Raw genomic sequence first — 16,681 nt, forward strand, 5'->3', positions numbered from 1 at the left:
GGGCTACAGACCCAAATGAAAAAAGTCTGGGAAACAGTAGGAAGATGCCTTGAACATGTAAACTTTAAACTAAAAAAAAAAAAAATTAAAGTCAGGCAGTGGTGGTGCACACCTTTAATCCCAGCATTCGGGAGGTGGAGGCAGGCGGATCTCTGTGTTAGAGGCCAGCCTGTCTAGAGAGTGAGTTCCAGGACATCCAGGACTGTTACATTAAGAAACCCCGTGTCCCCCGCCAAAAAAAAAGTAAAAGATGTAACTCAGGTTGGGCCTACTGGCACACACCTTTAATCCCAGCATTCGGGAGGCGGAGGCAGGTGGATCTCTGAGTTAGAGGCCAGCCTGTCTACAGAGTGAGTTCCAGGACATCCAGGACTGTTACATTAAGAAACCCCGTGTCCCCCGCCAAAAAAAAAGTAAAAGATGTAACTCAGGTTGGGCCTACTGGCACACATATTTAATCCCAGCACTCAGACACAGAGGCAGGAGGATCTCTGTGAGTTCAAGCTGAGCCTGGTTTACACAGAAAGTTCCAAGACAGTCAGGGGCTACAGAGAGAAACCCTGTCTCTCAAAAACAGCAAACCAAAAGAGATAAAATTCATTGATAGAGTGCTAGCCTATGATGTGTGAAGCCGTGGGCTTAATAACCAGTAGAATGAAGATTGTAGATTTTACATTGGTGTTTTGAGTTTGATTATCTGTACATGTTTACAAAGCTCCTCATAGCAGGGCCTTGCACATATAGGCAACTGCTGGACCGTAGAACCATATCCCCAACCCTGTTTGGCTTTTCTGAGTGTATGTGTGCTAGGGTGGCCCAAAACTCATGGGAGTTCTCCTGCCTAATCTTTCCCAGGACTGGATTTATAGACAGAAGCTACCATGCCTGGTTGTATATGTTGGAATGTGATATGTTTGGTGCCCTGGTACGTATGTTGCCCTTATATGGGACATTTTCCCCCAGTCTACTTTCCGTCCCAGAAGTATATGAAACACTCTGTTTATAAATTGCTCCTAGCAGGGACCTAGAGCTGGTCCGGAACCTGGACTACATCATTCTGAGAGCTAGTCTATATACCTGGGGCAAGTGTGGTCCAGTGTTTGATGTGTGGAGGAAGGAAAAGTTTAAAAATAGTCTTTGAAAAAGACGGCTATGTGGCCCAGTTGCTAGCCGTAAGATCTTTCTTTCCTCACCTGCAAAATGAGATGATATTCACCTGCATTAGAGGCTCAGAATTTTTTTTTAAAGATTTTATTTATTTATTATGTGTACAACATTCTGTCTCCATGTATGCCCGCAAGCCAGAGGAGGGTTCCAGATCTTATTACAGATGGTTGTGAGCCATCATGGGGGTGCTGGGAATTGAACTCAGGACCTTTGGAAGAGCAGACAGTGCTCTTAACCACTGAGCCATCTCTCCAGCCCAGAGGCTCAGAATTTGTGCTGGCTAATTTTATGTCAACTTGACACAAGCTAGAGTCATCAGAGAGGAGGTATCTCAAAGGAGAAAATACTTCCAGAAGATTGGGCTGTAGAAACTACTTCCATAACATACAGGACATTTTCTTAATTAGTGATTAATGGAGGTAATTGGTCCTGGACTAGTAGTCTAGGGTTCTATTAAAAAAGCAGGTTGAGCCGGGCGATGGTGGCGCACGCCTTTAATCCCAGCACTTGGGAGGCAGAGGCAGGCGGATCTCTGTGAGTTCGAGGCCAGCCTGGTCTACAGAGCTAGTTCCAGGACAGGCTCCAAAAACCACAGAGAAACCCTGTCTCGAAAAATCAAAAAAAAAAAAAAAAAAAAACAGGTTGAACAACCCACATAGAGCAAACCAGTAAGCAGCATTCCATTATGGCCCCTTCATCAGCTCCTGCCTCCAGGTTCCCACCCAGTCTGAGTTATTAATAGCCTTGGCTTCACTCAATGATGAACAGTGATGTGCAACTGTAAGCCAAATAAACCCTTTCATCCCCAAGTAGTTTTGGTCATGGTGTTTCATCATAGCAATAATAACCTTGACTAAAATAGAACGAAACAGGATTCATTTAATCCACTGATGCTCTCATCTTAAAAGGAATAGGAGGTAGTTTATTCCTAGTTTATTCCGGGGCTATTTTGAGTAACCATGGCCTAGGAAAACAGATTTAGGTTACCCAAATCCCATTTTCTAATGTGAAACCAGTTTCTTTATGGTTTATAGTTATACAGAACAAAGAAGATCATGCATCAAGGCAAGTTTAAAATACATTGATCAGTAAGTACACCAGGGAGGCAGGTAGAATGCGATGGGGGAACTATTTATAGGCCCAAGACATTATCCGGTGCATTCGCAGCTTCTGGATTAGCAGAAGCGAATGTCCTGTTAAGTTAATAGCTTCTCGAGGTTTTTATTTATTATCACAAGATGTTAGTTCAGATACAGAGCAGGGCAAGGAATGGCGGTTCTAGAAGGCTAAAACTAGCTTGTTGTTCACAGCAAGAGGCAGTTTCATTTCAGGAGCTTTTGTTCACAAATAATACGAACACAAGCATGTAAATACCCACTAAATAGTAGTGGTGATATAACAGATCGTTGCACACGATAAACAACATTCTGCTTGAAAAGGACTGGTCATCTCCTCTCCGGGTACCAACAACAGCCCCCACAGAAGGCTTACACTGTGTAATTGCCTCTGTGGCAGTCATATTGAAGTGCAGATATCACGGGTGTTTTATGTATGTGACATTTGAAAAGGAGCCCCTGAACTCCAGATAGGAAAAAGTTGCTGTGGGGAACAAAGTTAGACCACACATTAACTGCACTAGGCCAGGAATTACCAAGGCAGATGTCAAAGGAGTGTGGCAGTCACCCAAACTCTTGCAGCTGGCTCTGCCTGAGGCTCTGGATACAAAAGCTGCTTTCAGGGCCTACCCCTCAGCGTAGGACTAGCACTGCTTCAGTAGGGTGGCCAACTGAGAAAGGAAGAAGCCTGTCTCACAGCTTCTCCTCTGAGAGAAAGATGAAGGGCAATGTCTGTAACACAGCATCCCTTTTGCTTTTCAAACGCCATTTCCAAAACTCCTTGCATAAGCCAGGCAGTGCAAGAAAACTCAGCATTTTCTTTGTGGCAGTTCCTTGTTGCTGACAACACTGTCTGATACAGCTCAGGCTGGCCTCCAGCTCCCTAGGTAGGCCCAGAGTCCTTCATGTCCTGACTGTCCAGCTCCCTCTTCTGGGTTTCTGGGCTTACATTCCCCCCACACCACGTGGACGGAAATGCAGCATTGCCATCGGGCCAGAAATCCTAGCATGGGATTCCTGACTTCATAACGCGGCACTAATCCGTAATTTTGAGTAATCACTATGTGGGTGCGGTTTGCGGAACCGCAAGATGGGCTTTTAAAAAGTTAGATATGCTTGCTGAAAAAAAAAATTCTAGGCACGTCTTGACGTCTTGGTGGTAGAGCCAGTAGCAGGCATAATGAAGACTTGACCAGGTTTAAAAAAAAAAAAAAAGGTCGGGTAGTGGGGTGGAGGAGGGGCGAGCCATCAGCCTGTGCACTGAAACTTCTAGCACTGCTGCCTGCTTACAGGAAGGAGCACTATTCAGGCAGGCAAGCCAGGCCCGAAGGGCTCCTTGGAGACAGACACAGCAGCCGCCAACAGTCTGAGCACGAGCTGCAGCTGCCAGCTTGGCCACCCTGCTGGCTCAGGCACTCAGCACAGCCGCTTCCCCTCCTCCCTTAAAGGGGCCGCCTCCACAAGGAAGTGCACATCAAAGCTTTCACCAGCTCACCACAGGCAGCCCCAAACATACCAAGGTGCACATCCGGGGCTTTCCAAAGTCCATGGATGAAAAGTACAAAGGGCACTTGAGACTTTCCTAAAAAGCACAGTTCCCCATACCCAGAGTAGAGCTCAGCATAGCGGGATGCCTGTAGTCCTGGTACTGGGGGCCTGATGCAGGAGAATCTCCAGTCCAAATTCAGCCTGAGCTACAGGGTGAGTGAGAGCCTGTCTCAAAGCAAACTCCAGCATAGACCAGCAGGGCTCTTGCTTCCGAGAAGACCCAGAAATGTACACAGGCCGAACACTGAGAGATGCTCCTCCCTAGACTGGGCTGGCCCCAGACAGCTCACATCTTGGAAATGAAACAGAAGGGAAGTCCTGTCTTTTGTGCAGCACGGCAGAGGCACCTGGCAAAGTTCATCCCTTGTGGGTGATGGGAACTTTGAGCACCCAGTGGATGCCAGGTTTGTTGAGCCTGAAGCTGTGACAGAGTTGGACCCCACTCGTGAGCAACTTTCTACAGACTCTGAAGATAGCTCGGAAGGATGGCCAGACAGCTGCCCTGATGACCAGAGGCTGAGTCACATGTGTGGACCAAGACCCTGTGCATTTACAAGACAATGTGGAAAATGTCTACAAGTTTGGATCGCTATTACCTGAGGTCAAGCTGTACACTCTGGGTGCATGAAGGGTCGCCCTCAGCAAATTCCATCAGATTTGACAGCAAGAGGGCACAAGGGATGAGTTGGAGCCGGAAGTGAATAACAAGGAATGCTGGTCAGATGGTGACAATTCTTGAACCTTAAGGAAGTTCCACATGGTGGTTTTGAGGTTGGCTCTTTATAAATGTCTGCAGGATCTTTTCACAAGGAAAGCCAGAGATTTTTGGCAGAAAATTATGCATAAGTATATATAAAGAAATTAGAAGACAGAATTAGTAAAGAAATGAGGGCTGGGGGTGTAATTCAATGCCAGAGCCTCCTAGCATGTAGAAGGTCCTGGAGTCCTTCTCCACCTGCTTTGTGAAAACACACGCACGTGCACATGCACGCTCAGAGAGAAAGAAAGGAGAGAGGGATTTTTGGTTTTGTTTTTGGGATTTTGGTTTTCTAAGACAGGGTTTTTCTGTGTAGTCTTAGCTGTCCTGAAACTTGCTCTGTAGATTAGGCTGACTTCAAACTCAAACTCTGCTTTGTCTCTATCTCTCAAGTGCTGGGATTAAATGTGTGAGCCACCACTGCCCGGCTGAGAGAGGGTATTTTGTAGTGTGGTTTGAGGGAGAACTTGATAAAGCTCTGAAGCTCTAGTTTCTGAGGCATGAGAAGACAAACATCCCATCAGCTCTAGTCAATGCATAGTACCTATTCAGTATTTGATCTAGGTGAGGGAAAAATTAAACTTACAATGCTCAGCAATTATACATTAAACTTGATACGTTGGGAACTTAAGAAGTTTCCCACTGAAGGAAAAAAGAGAGAGAGAGGTGGCTGACTTGGAGCTCCGTGAGTCTGAGAGACCCATGGAGGCTCTAAAGAGAGTGACGCGGCTGAGCCCACAGTAGCTCCAGAACAACCTAAAAGGGAAAAAAGGATTGTCTTATGGGAAGATGCATTTAAAAAGTAGACTCATGAAACTGGAAAGAAAAATGGCAAAACGGAGAGCCGTGAACAGCAGAGAATGACAAATGTACACCCATGGCCAAGGTGTCTCAGTCGGCAGACTGCAAGCCCAAAAGTCGTGCTTGCAGAAACATCTCAATACTGATTAGGGCGGGCCCTAGACTCACCAGCAGTGACTGCAGCATGCTGCGTACCCTGCCAGGAGTCAGAAAGCATGGGGTAACTGTGCAGCCCAAAGCCTACAAGCACAACATGCCTGCCCAGCTGCTGGCACATGAGACAGAGTGGCGTACAGCAGCCTGGAGCTCCCTTGGAAACATGCCATTACTGAATATGGCTGCCCCGAACCCACCAGTCAGACCCTAGCATTTAGCTGCTGTGCCTGAATTCCATGCTGCTCGGGTTACTACAAGCACAGACTCGAGCGTGGCAAGCCTGTCGCGGCAGGCACTGAGGGCAGGGAATTGTGCAGCAGCCAAGAGCTAGCAGGGAAGCTTCACCTGGATGCCCTGCCTTGCTGCAACATCACCCTGACTCAGGGCAACAGCAGGATGTCCAGACAAGTCTCAGCAACAGTCCAGTATTTGGTCCAGTGCTTCAGAAACCAGAAACCTTGAAACAGATCAAACACTGATTCTCATGAATACTGACGTAATACTGTTTGGGCAAAATATCTATACTGTATGACACACTGCAGTGTCCAATGCCACTACGATGGATGGAGAGGTAAGAAAGATGGAGGAATGGAGTGGTGAGTAAAACTAGAGGCACAACGGAGATATTTGCCAAAAGACCACGCTGAAGTCTCTGGCACGTGGTGACTCTGGGAAACCATGCAAATGTCTGTGGCCCATGCTGCTCACCAGAAACCACGTGCAAGTCCATAATATGTGCTCCCACTGACTGTCAAGGGCAAAAAAGCTACTTCTTCAGTGGTATCGATGACTGCAGACTGCAGAGAAAGAGGGACATGGAAAAGCTTCTGTGACAACCCCTACTCCCTCCCCACCTCCACCCTCAAAAAGTAATAGCCTAGAGAGGAAACCATCGAAGAGAATTCTTTAAAAGTATAATAAGGATGCTGAAGTGTAGCTCTCCACAACTGAGGCCTTCTGACAGGGGTGTGAATGGGGAAGAACTTAGTTATCTTTAAGGGGCTAGACACAGGGAGTTTAACCTTGCTCCAGTGTATACACTGTATAGGCAGTATATATACAGTATATACAAACACAAACTGAGCTTGTGTTTTTGTTTTCTTTCTTTATTTTCTTTTTTTCTAAATTTTTGGTTTTTTTTTTTTTTTTTTTTGGTTTTTCGAGACAGGGTTTCTCTGTGGCTTTGGAGCCTGTCCTGGAACTAGCTCTTCTAGACCAGGCTGGCCTCGAACTCACAGAGATCCGCCTGCCTCTGCCTCCCGAGTGCTGGGATTAAAGGCGTGCGCCACCACCGCCCGGCAAAATTTTTGGTTTTTTTGAAACAGGGTATTGCTGTAGCTTTGGAGCCTGTCCTGGAATTCACTCTGTAGACCAGGTTGGCCTCAAACACACAGAGCTATGCCTGCCTCTGCCTCCCGAGTGCTGAGATTAAAGGTGTGTGCCACCACCGCCCGACTGTGTTTTTGCTTTCTTTAGTTTTGTTTTTCTCTTCTTTTTTGGGGGAAATCCACAAGGGTTGGGAGCAGATCTGGGAAGACTGAGAAATGAGTGTGATTGGGATGCATGATGTGAAATTTCTAAATAATCAATAAAAATATTATATCTGCAGCCTGGTCTACAAGAGCTAGTTCCAGGACAACCTCTAAAGCGACAGAGAAACCCTGTCTCGAAAAACAAACAAAAAAAATTATATCGGAAAAAAAGTACTTTAGGACAGAAAAAATAATCTCCCACTGAAAGTAGTTAATATAGCTAACATAAACATCCCAGAAATTAACACTCATGTGTATGGTCAAGTAACTTTTAAGTAGAATACCAAGACAACTTCATGGGTAAAGAATACTTTCAAAAACAAAGGTTTCTGGCTAAGCAGCCTGTGCATATACAAAAGACTGAGGTAGAGTCCTTATCTTCCAGGATATAAAAAGTGCACTCAGCCAGGCGGTGGTGGCACACACCTTTAATCCCAGCATTTGGGAATCAGGCAGGTGAATATCTGTAAATTCAAGGTCAGCCTGGTCTACAAGAGCTAGTTCCAGAACAGGTTCCAAAGCTACAGGGAAACCCTGTCTCACAAAAAAAAAAAAAAAAAAAAAGAACAAAAAACAAAAAAACAACAACAACAAAACCGCTCAAGGGCCAGGGAAATGGCTTGGTAGGTAAAGTGCTTGCTGTAGAAGCACAGTACTTGGATCCAGATCTCTAGAATCACATAAGAGCACTTTGGCACACATCTGGAATAACATTGCTGGGGAGGCAGAGATAAGTGGATCCCAGAGTCAATGGCCAACTAGTGACACTGGACCTGCGAGCTTCGGGTTCAGTGGTGGACCTTGTCTCCAAAAATAAGATGGAATGTGATTGAGGAAGACATCTGATATCAATCTCTAGTGCACACAAACAGGGAAGCACACACAGACATCACACACACACACAGTGTCAAATACAAGGAACTAAAAACGCATCAAAATCTAAAATAGATCAGTTAAAACCATAAATGCTAACAAGTAAGTACTAGAGGAACTTCTTAACATTATAGTTGGGGATGATTTCTTAGATACAATATCAAGTCAGAGAGCAAAACTAAAAGTTCACAGAAGCCAGAGACCAACAATTGAAGGGCATCTTTAATTTGATCTTTGACTACATTAAACCCTGTCCCTAAAAACAAAACCAAATTTCTGTACATCAAAGGACACAAAAGCAGCTGTGTTTGGTGGTGCATGTCTTTAATCCCACCACCCTGGACATAGAAGACTGCCTAGTAGTTCTAGGTCAGCCAGGGCTACATTTCTAGACTCTGTCTCAAAACCAAACAAGAACACAATTAAGATAACGAAAAATGAAACCTACACATTGAGACAAAAGTATTTGATAGACATATTAATGATGATTAATAACAAAAGTAAATGGCTACAAATCAGTGAAAAGAGCTCGGATTGAAGAAATAAGGTCATGTGTGGTGGTACGTACCTGTCAATCCTAAAGCACTGGAGGGTAAGGCAGGTGGACCTTAAATTCAAGGCCAGCCTGGGCTGCAGAGCAAAAACATTGTCTCAAAAATGAAAAAGGAAAGACTTATGTAGGCAGTCCTCAAACAGCAATTAGCTTTTCATACTGTCAATATATCATTTTTCAAAATATATAAATTTACAGGTTTCAAAACAGAAATATTATATTCCCTAATAAAAATAATCTTGGATAAATGTGATTCGCCAGAGGAGCATATATTTGGTGCTCAATTAGAAATCATTATTTTTTTATATTTTATTTTTTATTTTTCCATTCAAAAATTTACACATCCTCCCCTCCTCCCATTCCCCTCCTGCTCCCTCATTCCCCCTCCTCCCTCCCCATCATTATTATTATTATTTTTTGTTTGTTTGTTTTTTTGAGACAGGGTTTCTCTGTGGCTTTGGAACCTGTCCTGGAACTAGCTCTGTAGACCAGGCTGGTCTCGAACTCACAGAGATCCGCCTGCCTCTGCCTCCCGAGTGCTGGGATTAAAGACGTGTGCCATCGTCCGGCTCATTATTTTTTTTTGATTGTGTGTGCCTGTGTGTTTTAAATGAGCTATTTATTTATTTATGGGGGGGAAGATTCAAGACAGGATCTCTCTGTGCAATAGCTCTGGTTGTCCTGGAACTTGCCTTGTGACCAGACTAGCCTTGAACTTGAAGATCCACCTGCCTCTACCTCCCAAGTGCTGGGATTAAAGGCAAGTGCAACCACCACCTGGCAAGATTGATTTATTTATTTATTTATTTATTTATTTATTTATATGCATTAGTGTTTCGCCTGCATCCATGTCTGTGGGAGAGTTCTGGAATTAGAGTTATAGCTGTAAGCTGTCCTGTGGGTGCTGGGAATTGAACTCAGGTCCTCTAAAGGAGCAGCCAAGTGCTCTTAACCACTGAACCACCTCTCCAGTCCGGGAAATCATTATTATTCCTAATTCAACATCACTTGAGATCCAGCGCAGTGTTGAGTGCATAAATTAAGGCAAACAGAATCTTAGGCAGAAATACGATTTTAGTGCTCTTTTTTTTTAATTTTTTTAATTCATTTTTCTCTCATACAATACATCCAGGCCGCAGCTTCTACTCCCTTCACTCCTCCCAGTGCCCCTCCCAATCACCCCGCCAAGTACACGCACAGGTACACCTCCCTTCTGTGAAGCAAGAAGCCTTTGAAAAGGCTGGCGCCGGTCCTGAGCATCGCAACCCGTACTCGGTTTCTTCTTCCTTCGCCTAGTGGCTTGCGGGTTAGCGTCCCTGCGCTGTTGATTGCCTTGGCGGAGACATGGCTCCTGACACTGCGCCTCTCTGCTCTGCTTGCTTCCTCTCTGCCCTTTTTGTCTTAGCATGGGACATGTTGTCATCCTTAATCTGCTCTGTTCTCCCTGGCTTCATGCTCAGCCTCCCTAGTCTCTGAGTCTCACGGTCATCTCCCTGAGATCTCATCTGGACCGGCGGTCTAGCGTTGCATCTCGGTCGCCTCGCCTCATCTTGGTCTCACCTTCCTGTGTGGTTTCGCGTCCTGGTTTGTCTCTAATCTACAGGTTTGTGCTCGGCCCAATCAGCCATAGACGGTGACCAAGTGGCCCCAGAGGGCAGCCTGGATGCTGCCAGAGTGGAGGGAGCAGAGGCCTTGTCACCCCCACACCAGGCCTCAACTCCTGTAACTGCCACAGCACACTCAGTTGCCAGGCAGGGCCCTTTGACATGGAGTGAGACAAGGCTTCAAGGCCGCTAAGAATCCAGGCTTCCTAACCTGGAGTGGGAGGGTGCCAACCAGAAGGAGAACCTCGTTCCTCTCTCACAGCTGACTCTGTACATCTCCTGTTACTTTTGCAAAGGCTACTTAATAGATGCAGCAACCATCACAGAATGTCTCCATAGCTTCTGTAAAAGCTGCATCATAAAACATTTTGAACATAGCAACAGATGTCCAAAGTGCAACACTGTAGTGCATGAGGCCAAACCTCAAAATAACCTGAGGTTGGATCCACAATTACAAAACATAGTGTACAAATTGGTGGCAGGTCTAGAGGAAAAAGAAGAAAAGCAAAGGCATGAATTCTACAATGAAAATTGTCCGCAGCCAGACCCCTCAAGCGAAGAGAACACTAAGGGAGTTGTAGAATCCTACGTTAATTCACATGAACCTGGTATGTCCTGGAGTCTATGGGCACTAATGCAGACATTGAACATTGGAAACCACTACAGATGAAATTTGTGCAAGTCTCAGGAAATGCATTGGACATATAGAAAAATTTCTCAAAAGAAAAATGGACCTTGCTGCAGCGTATAGGGTAGATAGCATGTGCGGTGGGCAGTTGCTGAAGGACTTTCAAACTCTGCAAGAAGTCCAGTGTACAGTAGGGGATGCTGGAATGCAGGACGGTCGGCTAATCCTTTATTACAGTGTTGTGCTGTCTCCTCCCAATGTGACTCGCTAGGGGTGGTATGAAGGGGCAGAAAGTAAGAAGGTCTCTGTAGAACTGCATCTTACTGAAGAGTTCCAGAAAACGTGTAATCCCTAGAATTTGTACTGTTTCTGACACACCCGGAATCCTAGCATTTAAGGCACAGCTTGGAACTATGGGATACAAAACATTGACTTTTCAAATTCCTTGGGATTCCAAGAATGGTGATGTAGAATGTTGCATCTCATCTTTGAGATAAATTGTTGACTGTTTCCTCTTTGGTTGAGCCTGTTCTCTTTCAAGTTGGTTGAAATTCTGCTGTTTGTGATGACTTCCAGTGATCGTCTTTTAAAAAACAGCACACTAGATGTTCAAGGCCTGTCTTCCTTAAGTTGCAGAGTAAACTCGCAAAGACTATATTTGTTTTTGCTACTTTTGTATATTGTCGTAATGTTTTGAAGTTACTTGTTTTTGTAACTGACAGCACTCCTGAAGAGCTGTTACTCAGTTCTAAAAGATAGGAGTTACTATATTAGGGAAAGAAACCATCTCCTGTAGGGTGTATAACTGAAAACAAAACCTTCAGTATAGTAAGACATCTTAACATGTCTTAAAATAAGAGGTGTTCTTCTTGACTTATACATAAATAAATTATTAAATATATATTAAAGTAAATATATATGCTGCACACACACACGCGCCATAGTTGTTATCTGTGCTACTGGTGTAGTGTGACATCAGGCAGAGATCCCCGTAGAATGATTGCTGACACCTTGTGATGGTAATGGTACCACTTATGAAATAGAAAAATTCAGTTTAACTTCAGAGGTTTATAGAGTACTTATTGTTTCTTCAGCAAGTCACTTTTACTGATTTAATGTTTGCTGTCTGCTTTCCTATTATTTTGTCACTGGAATTAAAAAATAAGGTTGTTTGTAAGCTCACTTTAATGTAAAGATTTCAATTTTAAATAGTCTTTTTTATCTCTCCCCCCCCACCCAATTCATATCCTGATGCTTTCTAAAAGATTCCTTACAGGCTCTGTCTCACAGAAGGAACATTTTAAAGTCTGTATTGGAAACTTTAAACATTGGACAAAGAGTGGTAATTGTAAAGAACTTGTGAACTCGCCGGGCATGGTGGCACATGCCTGTAATTTCCGAATTTGGGAAAGGAGAGTGGAGGATCAGGAGTTCAAAGTCTCCTTCAGGCAGCACTATTGGGAGATGCTGAAACTTTAAGAAGGCTGGGAATGGGGACAGGAGCATTAGGAGTGTGAGTTTGAAAGTCGATTGTGATACCCTGTTCTCTTCTTTTGGCCACGAGTTGAATGCTCCCTTTTATGCTGTGCTACCTTACCACAGTCTCAATCAACAGGAACAAGCAACCAATGGATTGGAACTATGGAAACTGTGAGCCAAATGAACATTTTCTCTTTTTAGGTTGATTATATCAGTTATTTGTTCTAATAGTAGACAGCTAACTAACACCATAGTCTTGCATTTGCAGTTGATACTGAGGTATTAGCTAGTGGATTGTAGTGGAACATTATAATTGCATGTTGTAGTTTGCATTTTAATACAAATTGAATTAGTAATGATTGTGACATTTTCCATTACTGTCTCCTTCCGGGTTTTCAGTGCGATGCACTCAGATAGGTACAGCACCCTGATGTCTACCTCTCTTTGGGACAGCTCACAAGTGCCTGGTTCACTAGAAGACCTCCATAGCTGGCATCCACTGTGCAGACAGGCCACAAGAAGGACCTCTTGCTTACAAAATGACCCCATGGAGCTTTGGCACTGATGCCTGCCTAGTTGTTTTTGCTGTTTGGGTTTTCAGTTGTCTTGTCTTTTTCCCTGCCCACTGGTTGAGCCGGTGAGTGTATATTATATACAGGCCTGTGGTTGTTGTCTTTTCTCTTAAATTTAAAGTCATACAAACTGATTCTGTAACTTCGTGCATGTGTCATGTATCTCTGTGCTGGATCTTCAGACAGTTGTGAGCTGCCATGTGGGTGCTGGGAATTGAACCCGGGTCCTTGGGAAGAACAGTCAGTTCTCTTAACCGCAACCGCTGAGCCACCTCTCCAGCCCTCTGTGCTGGGTTTGTACTGTCCCTCGTGTGTCGTGTTGGACTGGCACACCGCAGAGAAAGTTTCTAGGTAAAGGCTTTTGTAGGTAGTGGCTATCCCGTAAAACTAAAGGGGAACCGAGTCGGTCAAGAGTCATAAGGGTATCTTCCCCAGCCACGGATTCTGGAGCTCCATCAAGACAGGGCTCCGGGGAGACACCTCAAGTTTAAGTTAGAGGAAAATAAATATTTAGTATATCATGGAGGTGTATGACCCTGACTTGAGAGGCATAACAAGATATGCTCAGACTCATTTTGGCTTGCTATCTGGCCCTCCCACCAGGCTAAGACCATGTGGGAAGGTTCTGGGACTTGCTGATGCGTCTCTGTTGCTGTCCACTGTTGCTACTTGTCATGTTGTCTTAGTCAAATCTTACCCACTCCCCAGCTAAACTGGAGAGGTATGAAAAGGTCTGAATTCTTCCCAGAACCCAAGAATTTCCATTGTTCATATCCCATTGAAGGTGTCTACTGGTCATTTTGAAATAGAGCTACTAGTAGAATTAAATTGAGTCTATTCTCAAGGCTCCATCTGAGCTCCAGTGGCTTGTTCCAGTGAGGCAGAGGGGAAAGGGTTAAGCTCCAGTAAACAGCTGTCAGGTAGACACTGGGCAGGTGAAAAGACCAGCAGATTGCAAGAAAGAGACTCAGATTCTGACGGCAAGACTGTAGATGACCGTAGATGAGGCTGGGATTTTTGTTTGTTTGTTTGGTTGGTTGGTTTTTTTTTCGAGACAGGGTTTCTCTGTGGTTTTGGAGCCTGTCCTGGAACTAGCTCTGTAGGCCAGGCTGGTGTCGAACTCACAGAGATCTGCCTGCCTCTGCCTTCCGAGTGCTGGGATTAAAGGCGTGCGCCACCATCGCCCGGGCAAGGCTGGGATTTTCAGCCTGGCAAAATAGGAATGTTCCGTTCACTAGAGAGATAAGAATCCTCACCAGCCACGGTGACACTACCTTCCCTTGCCCCTGTGTCTCTTCATGTCCTGACCTATCCACCTACATCTTCTAGGGAAAAATGACAAAAGACGTGATGCTTCCTACTAAAAGGCAGAAACATCCCATCCTCACCCCTGCCCCTGGGAGCCTGAGGGTACAGAATAGAAAAGGCCTGGCCAGTGCCCCTGTGCACTGCAGGGTGCTCAGGAGCTCTAGGGACCTTGCACAGAGATCCTGCCCTCCTTGCTTTAGGGACACTTGAGCTAAACCAAACAAGATCCACTGGGTCCCCCTGGAGAAGGCAGTGGCTGCCCAGCATTGGATACCATGGGACCCACAAATGGAGGCCACCACCCACTGGAGAAGTCCGGGGAAACTCTAGGAAGTTGTCAGGTGGGCATCCCAAGACAGAGGAAATATTCTTTAAAGCCACCCAGATGCAAAAGCTAGTCTAGAGATTTTGCCTTAAAAGGATGGGGAAGGCAATAGTGTTTTTTTTTAATTCTGTCCTTTGGGAGGAAGGGTCACAAGAAGGCTCTGGCCTGCAGGAACCAGGTAACTTCCTCTTCTGCGTTTCCTCTTAGAAACCAGGAAGATCAAGAAAAACCTGCAACTCTCAGGGTAAAAGTCAGGAGTGGGGGATGGGGAACACACAAGCAACTTATATCGCCTATGAACCTAAAGGATATAGCAAAAAAAAAAAAAAAAAAAAAACTTGCTGCTATTGTGGCCTCATGCCCAAGGGCAAAAGGGAATTCTGGGGTCTGGAGCACTGGTTGCTTTTCCAAAGGACCCAGGTTCAATTCCCAGCACCCACATGCAGCCCACAGCTGTCTGTAACTTCAGTTCCAGGGAATCTGAATCCTCACACAGACACACATGTAGGCAAAATACAGATGTACATTTAAAAAAAATCTTTAAATGAATTCTGAACTTTAATTACCAAGTAAACACCACATGTCAGGAGCACAGCGCTCCTCCAGATTACTTACCATTCTGTAAGCAAACGCTAGAGGAGACAAACGGGAAGCTGAAATCATTATAAGTACACAGCATTTTAATAACTAGTATCTGATAGATTATACTCATGCATCCATAAAATAGAAGTAAATTTTCATAGAGGTACATACTTGGATTCAAAGTTGGTTTGCATACTTACTGGCTTCAAATTTGAAGAGCCCAAACGACCTGCAGTTTAATTCAGATCTGGCCAAAGGTGGGGCTCACATACCTTCAGTTTAGTAACAAGAGCCCTACAACTCAAAGCTCCACCAACCGAACCAGCAACTGATGCATCGCCACATAATAACAAGCCAGTGCCAGGCCTTGGCTATAGGCTAATGTTCTACCTTGTTTTTTGAGATAGGGTCTCTCATTTTCTGAGGGCTCATGCTTGAGTTGTTTGGCTGCCTACCTGCTTGACTCCAGCTTCTCCCTTGTTGGGAGTGTACAGGTGTGCTTTTTATTTTTATGTGGGTACTGTGTGAAGGAAAGTCAGGGGTAGTTGGGCCAATGTGGAAAACAGACTGGTTCCTTAAGGAGAAGCTGTTGCTGCTCTCCTGCTCCAAGGATGTTGGATCCATTACAGTTTGCTGACTGAAGGTGGTCAGGACAAATGAGGGAGAGAGATCTGTCTGCCTTTGCCTCCCTAGAAGTAGTATTAAAGGCCACCACTAATCCAGTTTTTTACTGTTGTTTTTTTCTGAGACAGGGTTTCTCCCTGTAGCCCTGCCTGTTCTATAACTGGCTCTGTGGATCTACCTGGCCTTGAACTCACAGATCCGCCTGCCTCTGTCTCCTGAGTGCTGAGTTTAAAGGAGAGCCTCACCATTGCCTGGCCTGGACTGCTTTCTCAGTGGCAGTCATCTGTAGGTTTTTACCAGGCCTGAATGATGAAGTGACTAAGGTGATGACGTCTAGTCCTGACTCCATTTTGTGTCTGCTTAGATAGCGTCCTTCTGCCACACACCCCCATAGCCACAGCTGCCCTAGCAACACTCTGGGACTTTCTGTGACCCTGACCATTGTCCAAATGTATTAACCAAAGTAATTAATGCTTATGTGAGCTAAAACATAAAGCTAAAATAACTAGAGAAAGCCTAATTGCATTGCGCCTGGAAAATGCTGCTAAGTTCTGCAAAAAGACAGATGTTGCAAGGTCTACTCCAATCCCCACCCCCTTTGAACACTGATGGAATTTTTATGGATTTTTTTTCTTTAGAAACACTGTACCCCTGAGCTTTGGCACCAACAGACATTTTGGAGGTGTTAGCCTACTTTTCATCTGGCCATTAGTAAAGGGCTCATACACTTTCTTTTCTTCTTTTATGTGCCTTCGTGTTTTGCCTGTGTGTATGCCTGTGTAAGGATATCGGGTCCCCTGGAACTGTAATCACAGACAGTTGTGAGTCACCACGTGGGTGCTAGGAATTGAACCCGGATCCTCTGAAAGAGCAATCAGTGCTCTTAACCTCTGAGCCATCTCTTCAGGCTCAGGACTCATATTCTTAGTTGGCTTAATTAATGTGGCTGTCAGTAACTCTCTGATATGGATCATTTCGGATAAAACCTATACTTTTGCTTTTTTCCTGAGAGGGTGTCATATAGCATGGACTGGCTTCAAACTCATTATGTGGCTGA

At 44.9% G+C, this 16,681-nt stretch overlaps 1 pseudogene; it reads left to right on the forward strand.

Annotated features, from left to right (window-relative positions):
* The first annotated feature begins 5,464 nt into the window (after positions 1-5,464).
* LOC142841589 (polycomb group RING finger protein 6-like) lies at positions 5,465-11,005 on the forward strand (annotated as a pseudogene).
* Positions 11,006-16,681: the final 5,676 nt, after the last annotated feature.

The sequence above is a fragment of the Microtus pennsylvanicus genome, chromosome X (genome assembly GCF_037038515.1).
Source record: "Microtus pennsylvanicus isolate mMicPen1 chromosome X, mMicPen1.hap1, whole genome shotgun sequence".
Taxonomy (NCBI): domain Eukaryota; kingdom Metazoa; phylum Chordata; class Mammalia; order Rodentia; family Cricetidae; genus Microtus; species Microtus pennsylvanicus.